The sequence below is a fragment of the Protopterus annectens genome, chromosome 16.part0 (genome assembly GCF_019279795.1).
Source record: "Protopterus annectens isolate FY-2018-M chromosome 16.part0, PAN1.0, whole genome shotgun sequence".
NCBI lineage: Eukaryota > Metazoa > Chordata > Ceratodontiformes > Protopteridae > Protopterus > Protopterus annectens.
The window spans coordinates 496883147-496900108 of NC_056750.1; the positions used below are offsets into that span (position 1 = coordinate 496883147).

General features: G+C 39.8%; 1 protein-coding gene across 6 annotated transcripts in view; it reads left to right on the plus strand.

Moving 5' to 3' along the window:
• The window catches only part of FAM163B (family with sequence similarity 163 member B), a 1080770-nt gene that overhangs the window by 836165 nt on the left and 227643 nt on the right, over positions 1–16962 (plus strand). For 5 of the 6 annotated variants that reach the window (XM_044058444.1, XM_044058443.1, XM_044058441.1 and 2 more), the window contains one exon: positions 13309–13403. The exons of the other annotated variant lie outside the window; for it this stretch is intronic. The gene's annotated coding sequence lies outside the window, so the exon portion shown is untranslated. The remainder of the gene's footprint in view (positions 1–13308; positions 13404–16962) is intronic. 6 annotated transcript variants of the gene reach the window in all.

Genomic DNA, 16962 nt, shown 5'->3' on the forward strand with positions numbered 1-16962 from the left:
ATCTGTAAGCTACTTAAGTCTGTCTTGACTTAGTCTTTCTTGGGAACCTCTACTGAGTATGAACTTGCATAACAAGCTTTCTACTATATAAACCTATCCCTACCTAATAAATTCTTGTTTGTTTCTTTTTAAAATATGTTATATGAATACAATGCATTTATGTTAAATTGCATTTCTGATCTTAAAATTGTACTGTACTGATGTTGCTATTATCTCTTTGGGTGGAGCTTATCTCCCCAGGCCTCTACTGAAAATGGACATATATCCAGTTGAAGTAGCCCGGTCAACAAATGTAAAATAAAATAAATAATAAAATAAATAAGGCTGGTCAGGCTTATGGGTCTGTAGTTCCCAAGGTCATTTGATGGACCCCCTTTGTTCTGGAGAATTACTGTTGCTGTTTTCCACTGTGCTGGAACAAATCCAGTGCTCAGGCTGTGGTTGAAGACAGTGCCAGGTGGTTCTGCTAGGTATTGTTTAATATTGTTTAGTAAGCAACCTGGGATGTTATCTGGTCAGATGGAGGCTAATTTTTGGCCTTGGAAGGGTGGATATGACTTGCTCTTTGGAGATGCTAGATAGTGGACTGGTGACAGGGATGCTTTGGGGTGTGTCTGGTGGGGACAGATGGGTGAAATTTGTACCAAATCTGTCCACCAACAGGTTGGCAATTTCTTCGGGTTAAGCGTGAGTAGCACCATCCACAGTCATTTCAGCAGATAGCTGAGCATTCCCTTTAAGATATCAGACATAGCTAAAGAAAGCCTTATGATTGTATTTAGCTAGAGATGCTAATTTAGCTTTGTAGTTGCCTTTAGAGGACTTTACACAATATTTAAGTTGCTTGTTCAAGCTGTGGGAGGGTATTCTTCCTCTGGTGAGTAAGTTCCCTCTTGTTCTTGGATAACAGTTTCTTCCTTTTGTTGTATAACCTATTTATACTTATGGTCCATCAGGGTGGGCTATTTCTTTGGGAAGAATTAGTTTTTAATCCTGACAGGTACAGAAAGTCTATACAGTTGTTTAAATGTCTATACAGGGCATTTGCGTACTCCTTTGCATAGGAGACATTGTTGGTTGTGTTAGCAGGGGGTTTGAAACTTTTTATACACTCTTGCTTTGGAGAAACTTTTCAAGTTTGTTTGCTCCTATGGGGGAGTCCAGTTTGATCATAACTTCAACTGAGACAGATTTATGGTCTGAATTCACCAGGTAGGGCAACACACAGGGGGTAGTGCAGTGACCCCACATGTTGTTGAGTACCAGTTCCAGGACATTCGAGCCCCTTGTAGGGGTGCAGACCAGCTGTTCCAAAGCATTTGAATTAAAGTCCAGGAACCTCAGGGTGTTCACATTTCTGCTCGTGTGTGTTGTCCAGTCTATGGAAGGCTAGTTGAAATCTACCATGACCAAAGTGTTTGGCTATATAGGGAGTGATTCTAGTAAGTCCAGGTAGGCTGTGTGTTTCTCTTGGTTCATGGTGGGGACCTGTAACTAGCAGTGATGTGGTAGAGTATTTTACCTATATTTAATTCTGCCTGGAGTAGCTCTAGAGAATCGTACTGTTTAACCAGTCTCGAGGTGTATTTAGATTTAATGAGGATGGATACACCACCACCTTTGGTTCTTTCATGCTTGTTTTGGGGTTTGAACATGTGGAAGGCATTGTAGCCTTGTATGGCCAGGGTGCTGTTTGCAGCCTTGGACTAAGTCTCAGTGACTGCACAGACATCGGCATATTCCAAGGTGAGGAGTGCTTTCAGTATAGTTTCTTGTGAGGCTCCTAGCATTAAGCAGCATAATCTTGAGTTTGTCTTGAGTGGATTTCTTTACGGCAGTAATATTTTAGTTTTGACATTGCCTAAAAAAGGCACTATGAATGAGGCAAGTGTCATTGCCAGTATCCAGAAGCCTAGAGGAGACAGGCCAAGACCATCTCTGGCAAAGCAAAATGGTCTTATCGACCATGTCTTCCCAGGCTGACAGATACTGGATCCCCTTGGTTTGACACAAGAAGCTAAACAAATTGTTGAAGTCAATCATTTTTTTGTCTGTATTGTGGCATCATCCTGGGTGAAGTTAAAATGCTACTTAGTGCTAGGGACATACCTGCCTGGGATACACAATCTGAGAGTTCAGTCATGTCTTTCTTAATGTAGTCCAGAGAGGTCCATCTCAAGTCATTCACTCAAACATGTACTATGAAAGAGTCATAACCGTAATTGTTGTTAGGTGACTTGATTGCAGTCGTGATTTGACAGATCCTGGCACCTGACAGACAACTAACCATGACTTTGTTCTTGTCCACCCTGGTAAGGAGGACATCTGTGTATCTCACTATGGAATCGTCTGTAAGCGGGACATTAGGTTTTGAGGTGTTTTGCCTTAGGGGCTAATTTGTTTTATGTGTATTTCTATGTGAAGTGGAGTCTGTTTATGTTTAGTATGTGTGATTTATCTGTGCTTGGGAGGTCTGTGGTCCTTTGGTAGGCTCTTATTGAGTACCTCTGTATTTGTGAGTCAATGTGACTTGACCTTGTCTTGTGTGAGAGGACAGGTGTGTGTGCTTGACAACCTTTGTGATGTCTTGTTTGTTGTTGCATGAGAGGATTGATTCCAGCTTCATGTTATAGTTACATCTGAAGCAAGTGGTTGTCAGTATACATGAGGCATTTACTTCATTGTCCTAGGATGCCCCTGTCAATCAGGCTAGCTGGTGAAATGTTGGTGAACTCGGTTGTCCATTGTAGCACGTTAAACCATACATACCACTTGGGGAGTGGGCAAGTTGAATTAGCTTTTGTTCTAGGACTGGGGGGGGGGGTGCATGTTAACTGCTCACGTTTTTCCATGCTTCCAAAGCCACATTTAAGGTTATCAGCTCGAACACCACCACATCTCATAGGAAGAGGACAGTTTGTAACACAACAACCATAGACTGTTTATGTAGAGCCACAGATGGCAAATTCTAAACATTTTTGGGTAGCAGATTTCAAGAAAAAGAAAGAAAGAAACAGAGGGGGAAAAAGAAATAAAAATAAACTAACTGAGGAAAATCCATTCACTGAAGTGATCTAACATCTTTGAAAATGATCAAATGATCAGTGAGACTGTAGGTTAAAGTGACTTAAATAGCAAGAGGAAGTACAATAAAACAATATTTTCCATTCTTTTTTGTTTCAAAAATACTTTTTTTTTTTTTTTTTTTTTAACATTTTTTTACAGTTTTGTAAAGCACCTTATAAAGTTGTTGTCCTTCAGACATGCTTTGTTCCTTCTCTTACCTTCCAGATCCTTTGGCATTCTCTGGATCCACAGCTACCTCTTGAATTCTTTACACAGAATATGTTTTTTTTCAGCCCAGACCTAGTCCCTGTGCTTCTTTGTTCTAAGCTGTATGCGCTGAATTTCTGCAAACCCTTCTTTGTATTTCAGTCTTGCCACGCCCTTTCAGAAGGTGATGTGACTCTTGCCATGCCCTTTCAGGAGGCGATGTGACACTTGCCACGCCCTTTCAGAAGGTGATGTGACTGCTCTTGTTTGCCGGATTCCAATTTAACACCCATTTTACACTGCTTCAGTGAAATAGGAGCATACATGGTACAGATTAAGCAGCAATCCTTATTTAGCCCAATCACAAGGTCACAATCACCTCACTTGGCACATAAAAAAAAAACATATATAGTTTCAGCTATAGTAAGTAATTCAGTACCCTCTCTTCTGTTTACTTGGGTGGCACTGATGGAATTACAGATATATCTGTGATTATAGGTTCATAGGTTGGTACTGGGCAATCTGCCCGAAGGCATATATTAGCCCAGCCACATTGTGCGGTATTCACTGCCCCTTTAGTAGTTCCCTAGACCCTTGTACTAGCAGCTAGTACCCTTGGCCCCTATCTAGTAGTGCTGTTGGTATGATCCCCGGTGTGAACTTTCTGTTACCCATCCACTCATCAAGGTTCCCATTGAAGAGTGATAGTGAGGGGCTCTGACTTGTGTAGATCGGGATCCTGTTCCATAGTAAGGGAAGTCTCTGCGAAGGGAATCCCTCCAGCATGTTCTATTCATTGTTGTGTTGAGGTTTATATCCCTAGAGCGTGTAGCTCGAGTAGATTTGGTTTTGCTAAGATGGAGCATGTTCAACAATTCTGGGTTGGACATGGCTCTGTACGTTAGACAGAGATCGCCTCTGACAAAGCGGTATGCAACAAAGAACAGTCTTAGCTTTTTCAATCGTGCTGCATAGGGCAACTGTTTGAGGCCAGTAATCCTCTTGGTTAGGTACCTCTGTGGTGTCTCCAGCTGCTGGAGATGTCTAGCCAAGTACATTCCAATTGGTGCATTGTACTCAATAATGGGTCTGATGAGGGAAGAGTATAGGGGCACCATTACATCCTTAGATCTTGATGTGAACCCTTTCGTGATCAGATGGGTCACATAGAAGGATTTTCTAACCACTTTGGCAACATGGTTATCAAAGGAAAGCTGACTATCTACTTGGGTCCCTAGATCCCTTATTTCTTCTTCAGATTTCAGGGGATTACCTCCTATGTTGTAGTTTGTGGGTACTCTGTTTTTTCCAAAGGGGATTACTACGCATTTTTTTGCATTTAGCTTGAGACCATGGCTTTGACACCATGCATCAGTCTCATTTAGGCCCTTCTGGAGGATCACCATGTTGGCCGGAGACTCTATTATAGCACCCAGTTTGCAGTTGTCTGCAAACTTAGTCAGCCACAGCCCTTCCGTGCTTGCCTGTACTTCTGAGAAGTATATGCCAAACAGGAGGGGGCCCCTGGACAGAGCCCTGAAGTACACCACTCGTTACTGGTCTGGATTCGGACATAGATCCCACTACTCTTACTTTATGGGGTCTGTCTGAGAGCCACTTTGCGATCCATCTTGTGACGTAAGGGTTTATGCCCAGGCTGGTGAGCTTATCAATAATACCTGAATGGGGAATGGTGTCAAATGCTTTAGCAAGGTCAAGGTAAGCCGTGTGTACCTCCTTTCCCTTATCTATAGCCTGAGTAACTGTCTCAAAGAAATCCACCAGGTTCAGGAGGCATGATCTGCCCTTGACGAAGCCGAACTGTGTGGGGTCCAGCAACTGGAGGTTCCCAATCTCTCCATTTATGAGTTCCATAATGATTCGCTCCATAGCCTTACAGACAGACTGGTCAGGCTTATTGGTCGGTAGTTCCCAGGGTCAGTTGTGGCCCCACCCTTGTGTAGCAGGACCACCATTGCCATGCGCCATTCTATGGGCACATATCCTGTGGAGAGGCTGAGACTGAACAGGTTATTAAGATGCAGGGTTAATTCCTTTTGGAGCTCACGTATGACACAGCCTGGGACACCATCTGGTCCCATGGAGGCAGTGCTTTTAGCTTTAGACAGAGCCTTGTTAACCAACGTATCAGTAATAATTGGACTTACACAATCTCCTAGAATGGTAATAGGCCCTGTAGGTGGTGAGGGGGGGATTTGCACTGAACCTGTCAGCCAAGATGTTGACAATGTCAGTGTGGTCAGTGTATTTTGTTCCATTTTGTACTAGCTCAAAACAGACCTGAGCATTGCCATTTAGGTTTTTGACGTAGTCATAGAAGGCCTTATGGTTATCCTTGGCATCCTTGGCAACTTTCTTTTCAAAATTAGCTTTGGTTGACTTGATGAGGGCCCTCAATTTCTTACTAATGCTGATCAGGGATGATTTTTCTACTTGAGATTTGGCCTTTTTTGTATAAGTCTCCTCCTTTTATTGTAAAGTTTGCTTATGGCCGGGGTCCACCAAGACTGGTTTCTTCTTGCTTGAGGAAGGAGTCTTGGTTTTATTTGGGATAGCACAGTCCATGCAATCCTGAAGATGCATATAGAGTGCCTTGGTGTAGGATTCTGCATCCTGGATATCATTATCCTTCTGCAAGGGAATAGTGAAGCTTTCCACTTCGGATGCAAGTAGTTTGAAGTTTGCTTTGGAAAGGTTTTTGACTATGGTTTCTTTGGGGGAGGAGGAGGGGTGAGGATGTCCAGGGTTATCAGTTTGTGGTCGGATCTGACCAAGGAGGGAGTGATAACAGGTGTGGTACAATGGCCGCCCATGTTTGTGATGATTAAATCCAATATGTTGTCCCCTCTAGTGGGGGAACATACTAGTTGTTCAAGGGCATTTGAATTTATAAATTCTATGAATCGCTGAGCATAGGAGTTGGAACATTGGTAGTTCGCCCATTCTATACCAGGGTAGTTGAAATCACCCAAGATTATAGTGTTGGGTAGGACCTTCATATTTTCCAGTGTCTCAAGGAATGCAGAGTGAGCATCTTGGGACATAGTGGGACATTATATACGTACCATGCAATCAATGATGGAACCACAGTTGTATTTGTATTTCTTAACATTAGAAACTAAGATGGACATCCAAGCACAGAATAAGATCTGCAGTAATATTATTATTATTTGTACTTGTAATAATATTGTCCATCACAACAGTGTCAGATTCACATACACTTATTACACAAGAGCTTAAGATGTAAAGTAATTTACCATAAACATTGATCTAACAAAACATATTAAGAAGTCAGTATTATCAAGTAATCTTTGACCAAGAAATAATGGGAGATGATGCAATTCGTTGGTCAGTGGTAAGGAAGTTGGTGCTGCTGGGCTTCATTCTTTTCATATGTGGGGATTTTTCACAGCTGTAATGTATGGGCACTGTTTATTTGTCAAGTGGTATTCTTTACTGCCTTCTAATGAATATTGCAGCCCCAGATCATCAAGTTATTAAAAAGGAATACTGTTCCTGTAGCATTTTGACAGCTTTTTTCCTACATCTTTGAAAGACTTTTCCTTGCTGTCCCATGTATCCTAATAACCTTAACATTGCATTTTGTCATATGAGAACAGTTCTAATTCCATTCACATTCAAAACAGAAATTAATTTGTAGTGGAAATCAAGTGCCAATTTTAACATGGAATAGTAAAGAGCCCACACCCCTTCTTTACTATAATCTGCACTGCATGGAAAGAATCATTTCTTTCTTTCATAAATGAGGTACACTTGCACTCAAAACATTTGCAGTCACTGTATGCTGCCCATAACAGTTAATATCCCAGTGCAGGTATAGCTATCAGCTCTCTACAATGCTTTTACCTGCATGATTGCACTGTCAGTATGAAAATAGATTTACATTCACTTGAATGTCCTTGTTTTTTCTAAATGCTATGTGTGTTACCTATGGCAATGTTAGATAAATGTTAGAATGATAATGTTAGCTATAAAAAAAATTGCAACACTTTGAGGTTTGTACTAATGTTTCTTTGCAGAAATATATTATTTGGTTTAATAGTGGCACAGGTCATTTCATGGCTGCTGTTTGAGTCTAGTTTGTTATAAAAAAAACCTTTGGCTGGAAACGTCCTGTAGGATGCACAATTCTAAGCTGCAGTCAGTATGAAGGCATGCTATTATTATTATAGTTGCCAAGGCCTAAATGACAGAACTATTCTCATTTTCACTGACAGTACCCTAGAACCAGTATTTGACTTTAAATTGCAGCCTGTTAACTGGGCTGACCTTTTCAATTCATATTGCTTCAGCCTAGCCTGCTTTGAAAAATCAGTGACAGTGAAACCCTGCTGGAAATTAAATGGCATTTCAGGTTATCCGGGGAAAATAAGTAATGAAAAATATCTTCATATAGAAAGCAAATGCTTATTAGATTAACTTCATTTCATGCAGAGCTTAGAAAATTGTTTTGGCAACTCATAGCAAAATTTTAATCATAAGTTTGGCTTGTCAGACTTTTTTTTTTTTCTTTCAGTCATTTGAATGTAGCATAGCCATGTTGCTTTCAATATCTGTTTGATTTTAATGCATTGGCATTATGTACATAAAACATGACTATCACAAAACACCCAAATATCAGTGTTCACAAAGTCAGCCACAGACTGTCCAATTTGCCAACATCGACAATGACACATGCACCGATCAACAATTTTGGTGCATAAACTTCACTGCAAAAAATGTAATGAAACATTGGGATTTTTTTTGCAGGTTGTAAACCCTCTTGAAACCCACACCCCCCTGCTAGCTATATATACTAACTCTGAGATTGCACAATCTCAGAGGAAAGAGCATATTTCCCTACCCCAAAAATTGTGATCTTACACCGGTTGACCATCTGTATAATCAACTAAATTTTGTCAGCTAAATAGATATTGACTAACGATAGGGTCAATGAATTTCTGTAGACCCCGACATATATGTATGCATATGATATATATGTATGTATGCATGTTCATGGTACTCCTCTCTGTGTATCTAAATACATATATTAAAGTGTGTGTCTAGGCTCAGATAAATGAAGAGGACAACAGTCCTTTTGAAATCTTTTCTCCAGCTGCCATAGTCATTTATTGCTATCTCTTTATTTTTTTTTATTTCATTCATTTCTGCAATATGGCATTATAACAGAGTTTATACCCTAATTAAAACAGACACTGCAGAACATGCTGGATAACAGACATTATAGTTAGAAACAGTAACATCTGATTCTTTTTTGTACTTGGGTTTCATTCAATCAATCAAAGCAGAACGCAAAATACATCTGTGCCTGCCAAAAATACACAGAAAATTTGTAAGGAAAGTGTGCACACACAGACACGCTTCATTTAAATTATCTATCTGTGTTTTTTAAATATATATATATTTACCTAATTATTTATTGATATATCTGTCTTTCTGTGTGTGTGTCTATCTATATCTATCTATATATATATATATATATATATATATCTTATCTATCTGTGTCTTTTAAATGTATATATTTACCTAATTGTTTATTGATATATCTTTCTGTGTGTGTGTCTATCTATATCTATATATATATATATATATATATATATATATATATATATATATGTACACACACACACACATATATATATATATATATATATATATATATATATATATATACATACACACACACACACACACACACACACACACACACACACACACACATGTATGCGTGTATGTAGATGCATACACATATGTGTGTGTGTGTGTGTGTTTATTTATGCCTATGTATCTATCTATATTTATCTGTATATATATTTATGCATGTATATATGTGGGCACATTTGTGTTTGTTGCAGGCTTGGTTGGATGAAACAGGAAGTTACTGCTATTTTGATGTAATGTTCATTTTGAAATCTAGTTATTTAGTGGTTTGGCTGATTTTATGTCCAGGATAATCAAACAATGAGGAAGAAAAATTTGCTTTTTCCCTATTGTTGTGACATCTAAGAGTTGACATATTTAATGTATCGGTTGTGTGGGAAATACAGTCCCCCATGTGGCAGGGGGCTTGCTGTCCTGTGGAAAAAAATACTTTTTCTGTTTTTGCTTCTTTACAGTATATTGGCTTTATCTGCTGCACAATGCTGTCAAGCAAGATAATGTGTCCCGATGTGAGACATGTTCAAGGAGGCAATATAATCATATGGACACCCACATAGTCACAGTAAAACAGTGGCTGTAACAAACCTATCAAGTTAAGCACCAGCCTTACATTTTCAAGGTCTACGAGCATCAATCCTTGATAGTGTTTTGCATTTTAAGTTATTTTGTGAATTGTATATGCAGAGGACACAATTGTCTGTTTTCACAGATTAATTTGAGAGCTTTGAGTGATTAACTACCTCGTACCATCACAAAGTATGCCTACAACAGCTGTTGGAATAATGAAAACAATTGCTAGGTATATAATTTGTAGTCATGGTTCTTTATTCTGACCTCTAGGCTATGCTGGCTTCCAAAGCTGTGTCTTATTAAAGACATTAACTATCTCAACCATCCAGCAGCGTATTTAAGTGTCACATCTAAGCTCAATTGTATAATAATTTGAGTATCATGGTTTTCTGTGGAATTTTTGTGGAAGTAAATGATGTTTAAAAATCCTAACTCTTCTAAATATTGCTTATTGTCATCCTTTGGACAAAAGCTAGAGTCTGTCTTGCAGTCCATTTGGCTTTCACCTTGCACTTAAAACTATTTCTTCACAATATATATTATATTCAAGTCAGTGCAAAGATTGCAGTCAGCAGATTTGATATTACATAATTTACAAGGCAGCATTACATTAATATTCCCAATACCGCTATACTACAGTATTAAAAATGTAGCACTACTGCATGTTTGCAATAGTGGGGAGACATTACTGGGCCTTTTCTTTTTCTTGGCTTTATGACAACAACTGTTAGAGGACCCTCATGATTTAAAACTTTCATGATAGATACATGCTTTGAATTATTGTCAGTAAAATGCATGTTAGGTATTCTCTGATAAGTAGCTACTAGAAGAAATGAACTACAGAGAAGCATATGATAGCCAAAGCAGTGCTCATCCTCCAAGGAAAATGTTACATAATGAAATGGCAAGCTGCTCTGCTGTGACATATCATGTAAACTGTATACATTTCATGCAATAAGATAAATATATCATAGGTTCATAGGTAAGTAATAGGCTACCTGCTCTTGTGGGCCATTTTAAGCCTAGACAATATCCATGAAATACTGACATACACCTCACCTTCAGTTAAACCAGCCTTATATGCAGGTAGGTGTTCCAGTTTCTCATAAGTTCACTCACATAAAAACACTGTTGGGTACCTAGTGTGATAGAAACTTTCACAAATATATTACTGCATATAAAAAGCAGGAGATATGTTTTCTGAAAATATATGATCCTGGTAAGGTCACCATTGGCAAATTGTTCAGAGAGGTGAAGTGATCCTGCATTTTTACCCTGTGATGTTTCATTTAGATATGATACAACTGCAGATAATATCAGTAAGGAATAATAGACTCCCACCTGGAAAATAGATAATAGAATCTATTCTTAGAGCCAAGTCAGAGGGTGGTGTTCTCCAGTGAGCATCTGTTGGCCAGGTAACCGATTTAAAGTGGTTAGATTTAGCCTAGAAAAAGATCCATAAGATCCACTGTCTAGATTCAGAACTAGCTAGGCAAAGGGTAGGAGCATAGCTTTAAGAAATCTGGACAAAGTCATAAATAATGGGGGGGGGCAAATGCCCAAAAATATGGACAGTTTTTAAATATTGCTCTTATAGATTCAGAAAGTTGATAGAATAACAAGTTTTGCAATAGCATGAATTTTCTTAAGGGTATGAGTCTGTATCTCAAATGTCTGTCATTGTTTTTTGACTTCAGTCCTCAAGGACTTGGTGATGATTTGCCAGAAAACAAACTACAACTTTATGAGTAACAGACTAAAAGTATGAGGCAAAAATCTGGACATTCTGTGAAAATCTGTACAGTTGAGAGGTATGTGTAGGAGGATAGTCTGCACTACCATTTGCATAGCAGACTGAAGTGAAACAGGTTTTAGGGCAGATTAGACCATTATAATTGAAACTATTTTTGGACTGTGGAATGTCATCTCAGTCCTAGAAAATGAGTCGAAGGTTATACAGGACTTTGAGGAGAACTTCTACGTACATGCGTGTGTATGACTGTAGCTCTGAAATCAGACTTTTAAACAGGGAGTGGAGGTGGTCTCTATTCTGTTACAATTTATGGACTTGGACCTTGGAAGAGGCCCAAAGTCATTGTGGGTATGCTCACAAATCCCCAGCTGTGTGATGTAGGATTTGAATTTGTGCCAGTTGAGCAGAGGATCACTTCAATGCAATGACAAGTTGAAAAAGAAGAGCTGTCTGTTTGTGCATGTGCATCTACCATCTGTTTGTAATTCTGTGGTGGGTATCAACTACTAATTTCATGGTTCATCTCCGAGACTTTAATGCTCTCATAATGAATAATGGAGATACCTTAAGGGACATCATAGGGAGGCAGAACTTATCTCATCTGAGCTAAAGTTATGAACTGTTGTTGGAGTTTTGTACTAGTCAGGAATTGTCAGTCATGAAAAGGAAGTCCAATTACAAAACTGCTCATAAGTGCACTTGGTAGTAGAACCTTTTGGGTCAAAGTTCAGCAATCACCTTTTGACTCATGTCACTATATCTGAGGCAGAATATTGTGGACACTCAGGCAAACAGAGGAGCTGAGATGTTAACTGTTCACTCGGTGGTAAGTTAAGTGTAATGACCATAATTGCTGTTAGTCAGAGCCAGGAAACCAAAGTTTGTAGTAGAGGTGTCCTTGGAATGCCAAACAAATGTTTCACTATGGAACAGGTCTGTACTGGCAGACACTAGCAACATGAAGTTTGAATGGACTTTTTGAAAGCCTTTAGTCAATGATGTGGTAGCAAAGACATATCCAAAATGGGGTCAGTACTTGTTAAGATGGAAACTCTAGGATTAACTGGTGGACACCTGTAGTGAAGGAAGCCATCAAGTTGAAGAAAGTGACATTCTGTGCAAAGTAAGAAAAAAGGTGTTCATCTAAGGCTTTTGAACAGTCAGCTGAGATGTGTTTCTACTTCTGACTTTTTTTTTTGGATCCACATGATTAGCTCAATGACCCACCTTTCCTGTACTCAAATGGCCAAATCATTCCTCTATCAGGGCAACTAGTCTGGGTAGTGCCCTCTAGCGTAGTCATTTCTTGACCAGTGAGCCTTATTAGTCAACTAATTCCCCAGGTGAATGAGAGAGTCAGATGATAGGGACTGGGTCAGTCAGAAGTCAGATGATAGGGATTGGGTCAGTCTGGCCTTAACCCCCTCCCCTAGGAGCTTTTGTGCTACACTTTTGGATGCTTCCAAGAGGCACATGCATGCTACCACACGTGTAGAACAACCTGGCAAGAGGTGCACAACTTGCAGCATGTGCAGACTAGGCCCCTTGCTGTGGGTAGTACATCTACACTCATTCAGTGCAGCAAACCAAGGCAACATCACCCCCCAGGATCCCCCAGGGGTAGCCAAGCTAGTGTCTGTTGGCCACCCTCTTCCTTTCTCACCCAGTTCCTCCAGTACCAATGCAGTAATCAAATACAGGTAATTCGAGACAAAGGTAGGGCTTATCTTGCTATATCATAGGGCCAGTAGTTTCACCTATTCTCTTTTAATCTAATTTCCATTCTTGAACTTCATGAAAAAGTAACAGACTTGCATTATTTTCAGTGAAGTTGCTGTTTGTGCAAGACTACTACACTTTGTCAAGTTTTCATTTTTTCTTCACTTTTGTACAACTGTCGAGTTACTATAGTTAATGCTTTTTAAGCATTGAAGTATTTTTTAGCATGAATGTCACGTGATAAATGAAAACTGACAAACTATAATTCGTTGCTTATCCATTCACAGGAACCATCTCCAAATGTAATTGACAGGAAAAGAAACAGCTGCTGCAATAGCTGAAGTGAAGGGACAGGTGTGAACATAGTTTGGTGCAGCAACAGGTAATGTGGCTTTTAAGTGGTCTCAAACAGGTTCTGGCAAACTAGCTTGTGACTCAGTGAAGATGAGATAGGACGTTTTTCAACTCTCTATCACTAGAACACATTGAGATACTCTAGAACCCAGGAAACTCGGTACACAAGCCTTCTTCTGTGGGAAGCAGTACCAGCAGTATTTTATGAGGTTAATTTCTGTAAATGAGGTCATTACAGCCATTGTACAGTCCTGCTGTAACAAGGCTGCAAGACTGAATGAGACCTCTCTGAATATGCTGACTATGCTAAATAAGGATATGTTATGGTTAACTTCCCTTTTCTTTGTTGAATGAAACATAGGGACCATACCCCTGGGCTGTAGCCTTCCTCATTGTCATAAAGGGAATAGTTTAGTTAGTTCTACCTACTGAGTAATTATTTTACTCTGCCTCCCTTCAAAAGCCTAGCCCAGAATGTTGGAAATAAGACATTTATAGCTAAGCTAAGCTAAGCATCCTAACTACAGAGCAGCGCACCATCTCTTTGTCATTGTTATTGAATGTCTTATTGAAGTTTTCTAGGATCCATGTGTTTTGGATAGGTAGAAAATGCATATGATCACATACCCCAGAATGTGTTACTTAAGGTAAATGCATATGATCACATACCTCAGAATGTGTTACTTAACGTACTGCAATAACATGAGGTTTCAGAGCCGGAACTATATGCCCTTCAAGAGCTCTATCTACATTCTTTATGTTAAGTCATATATGTTCAGTGTGAGTGAAGGGCTCCAAGAGTCTGACATATCTCCTGTCATATTAATGATCTTCAGTGACAGTTAACTTGTACCTGATGTTTGGAGAGTACTCAGTTTGAGGATGAGCTGAATATGTATTTGATGTCTGCAGACAATGTTGTCCTCTTTGAGTCTAGCAACTCTGATCAGGTCTATATTATATAGACGAAAAATCAAAATGTCGAACACTCTCATGAGCGTAAATGCAGAAATTCGAAATCTCTATTGTGGGGGCTGCGCCCACACTCCCTGCTAAATATATATTCAGACTATGAGATTGCACTACAGTGAGGAGAGGGCAAATATTCCAATCCTCACTGTACTGCGATCCAAAAAAATAAACATTACATTCCTGCATTTACGCTCATGTGAACGTTCGACATTGACTTTTTATCGATCTAAAGTAGACCCACTCTGATCTCCAGTATACACTGGAGCAGTTTACTTCTCAGCACTCAATGAAGTGGTTAGGATAAAAATCATCTGCATCAAATGAAAGAGTCTAACTATAACGGAGTCTAATTCATGAGTGACAACAGAAAATATTAGGAGATTAACCAATAGATTGTTGTTGTGCTGGCAGAACTGCAGACATTGTACCGGACTGTGAAGTTGAACAAAGACAGGTGCATCATAGCATGGAGACTTTAATATACCAGTGAAACATTCTCAGCTATGTTTATGGATGGAAGGCTCCCTGTATGACCAACTGCAGGAGATGCAGGAGTCTAGAAGGATCACAAAGTAGAGATGTTATTGATTCAGTTTGACTGTAGGCAGTTGCAATGCTTTGGGTGCATATGAAGGATGCCTCCTTAATGTCTCCTGTAAGGAGGGTGTATTAGGCATGACATGCAATGAGGAAGAGACTTCAAGGCAGACCCAGGACATGCAGAAGAGCTTATGTTGTCAGGTTACCTGCAAATGCCCTGATATCTTGCCAGAAGAGCTGGTTCATTTTGTGAGAACAGTGTAGAAGTCTAGTATGCCCAGCTCAGCAGGGCTGGGCTGGAGTGAAATGAATCATTAGGAAAAGGCTTAGTAGGAACACCCTCACGGTATACACCCATTTTGTGGAGTTGTGCTCCCCACTGCATTCTACAGCTCCCACTTATCAGGCCTGCTTTTCTCAGTATTTTCATTAGTGATGCAAAATATTTTAAGGAAATGCCTTCAGAAGCAACAACCACCATTTTGTAGCTACACTGGGGACTGTGCATGATGGGCTGTTTTAGTAAGTTTGAGGCTTCATACTGTGAGTCCTACAATTTCAAAAATATAAGTGCAATCTGAGGGAAATGTGCCCTATGTCTGATATTGCTGTATCTCAGAGAAATCCCCTTTCTCCAAAATATATCATTCTCTGAATAGCAGATCATGGGGTTGTAGCCCCCATAACAGTTAATACATTACACTTGTCCCCTGCAAACGTGCCTTTATCATGCAGCTGCAACTTTCTAAGTTTTTAAATGCTAATTGCACTTACATCTCCAAAGTTGTAGCACTTGCAGTATGCAGTTCTGAAGTTTTAAAAGGTTGTTTTGCATAATCCCAATTAAATCTTCTAGCAATCGTGGGAATCAAAGGAAGGTCAAGGCAACTTATTATTGGGTTGATTACAAGGAGGGCTGCGCCTGTCAAGCCTCGAGTGAATTTTTGAGTACCCCTTTAATTGTCAAACTCCTACTGGAGGATAGTGTACCATGCTACTTTGTATGCAGGGAAGTCACAGTAACAGATCTGTTCTCCAGTTTGGTTTATTGATCTGCTGAAGCAGGTTTGGAGTCCTTGTTTCTGGTATTTGTGGGACTGTTTGATTCATGAAGGTTCAAGTGATCTGGGTCCCTGATTGCTCAGAAGGCAAGGCATAGAGCCCTTCTGAGAGTCCTGCAAGACACAGAAAAGAGGGTAAGTGCCTTTTCTAGTAGATTAGTGATTTTAAGAGTGTGATATTTGCTAAGAACCTCTGGGGTATTTCCGACTGGTTGCTACATCTGGTGAGGTGTATCTCAAAGGGAGCATTATACTCTGTAGTTTCTCTGATCTCTGCTGAATCCAAGAGGTCACTAACATCATTAGACCCGGATGATATTCCTATGGTGATCAGCTGCACAAAGTAGAATTTTTCCTGACAACTCCTGCTACATAATGATCAAATGAGAGGGAATTATTAATCTAGGTTCCCAAGTCTGTAATTACATTTTCATCTTGAACTGGGGTATTGGCAATGCTATATGCTGAGGTGATGATTTGTGTGTTGAATGCAACATGATTTTTATCATTTAATTTAACCCCATTTTCAATACATCAGCCATTTATCACTCTAAGATGTTCTTCGTGTTTCACTGTTGCAGTCATCACCTGCAGGTTATCCCTGATGTGGTAGACTTCGGCCGGCCCGAATACCAGACTCAATGTTTTTCTGTGTCAGCTGCTGTCACCTGTAGACTGATGGCAGGTCATCAGTGCTATAAAGCAAGGCAGCTGACACCATTACATCAATCTTTCTTCCCTTGGAGCCTGTAGCAGAAGCAGTTCGCAAGTGTGCCGATTGGTCACTACCAGAGCTCGGATCACAGCTGAAAATGTCTAAAGCTAAGTACCATATTGGGGATCTCTTTTTCTTGCAATAACCGATGTCCGAAAAAGTTAACAATTGTCTCACCTGTGGAAAGCAGATCCCACTCCGAGACTTCCATTCATACTGCATCACTTGTTTAGGCCCAGACAATGACGTCACCCATTGCCGGTTATGTACCCTCTTTAAAGCGAGAACCATTCGCTGTA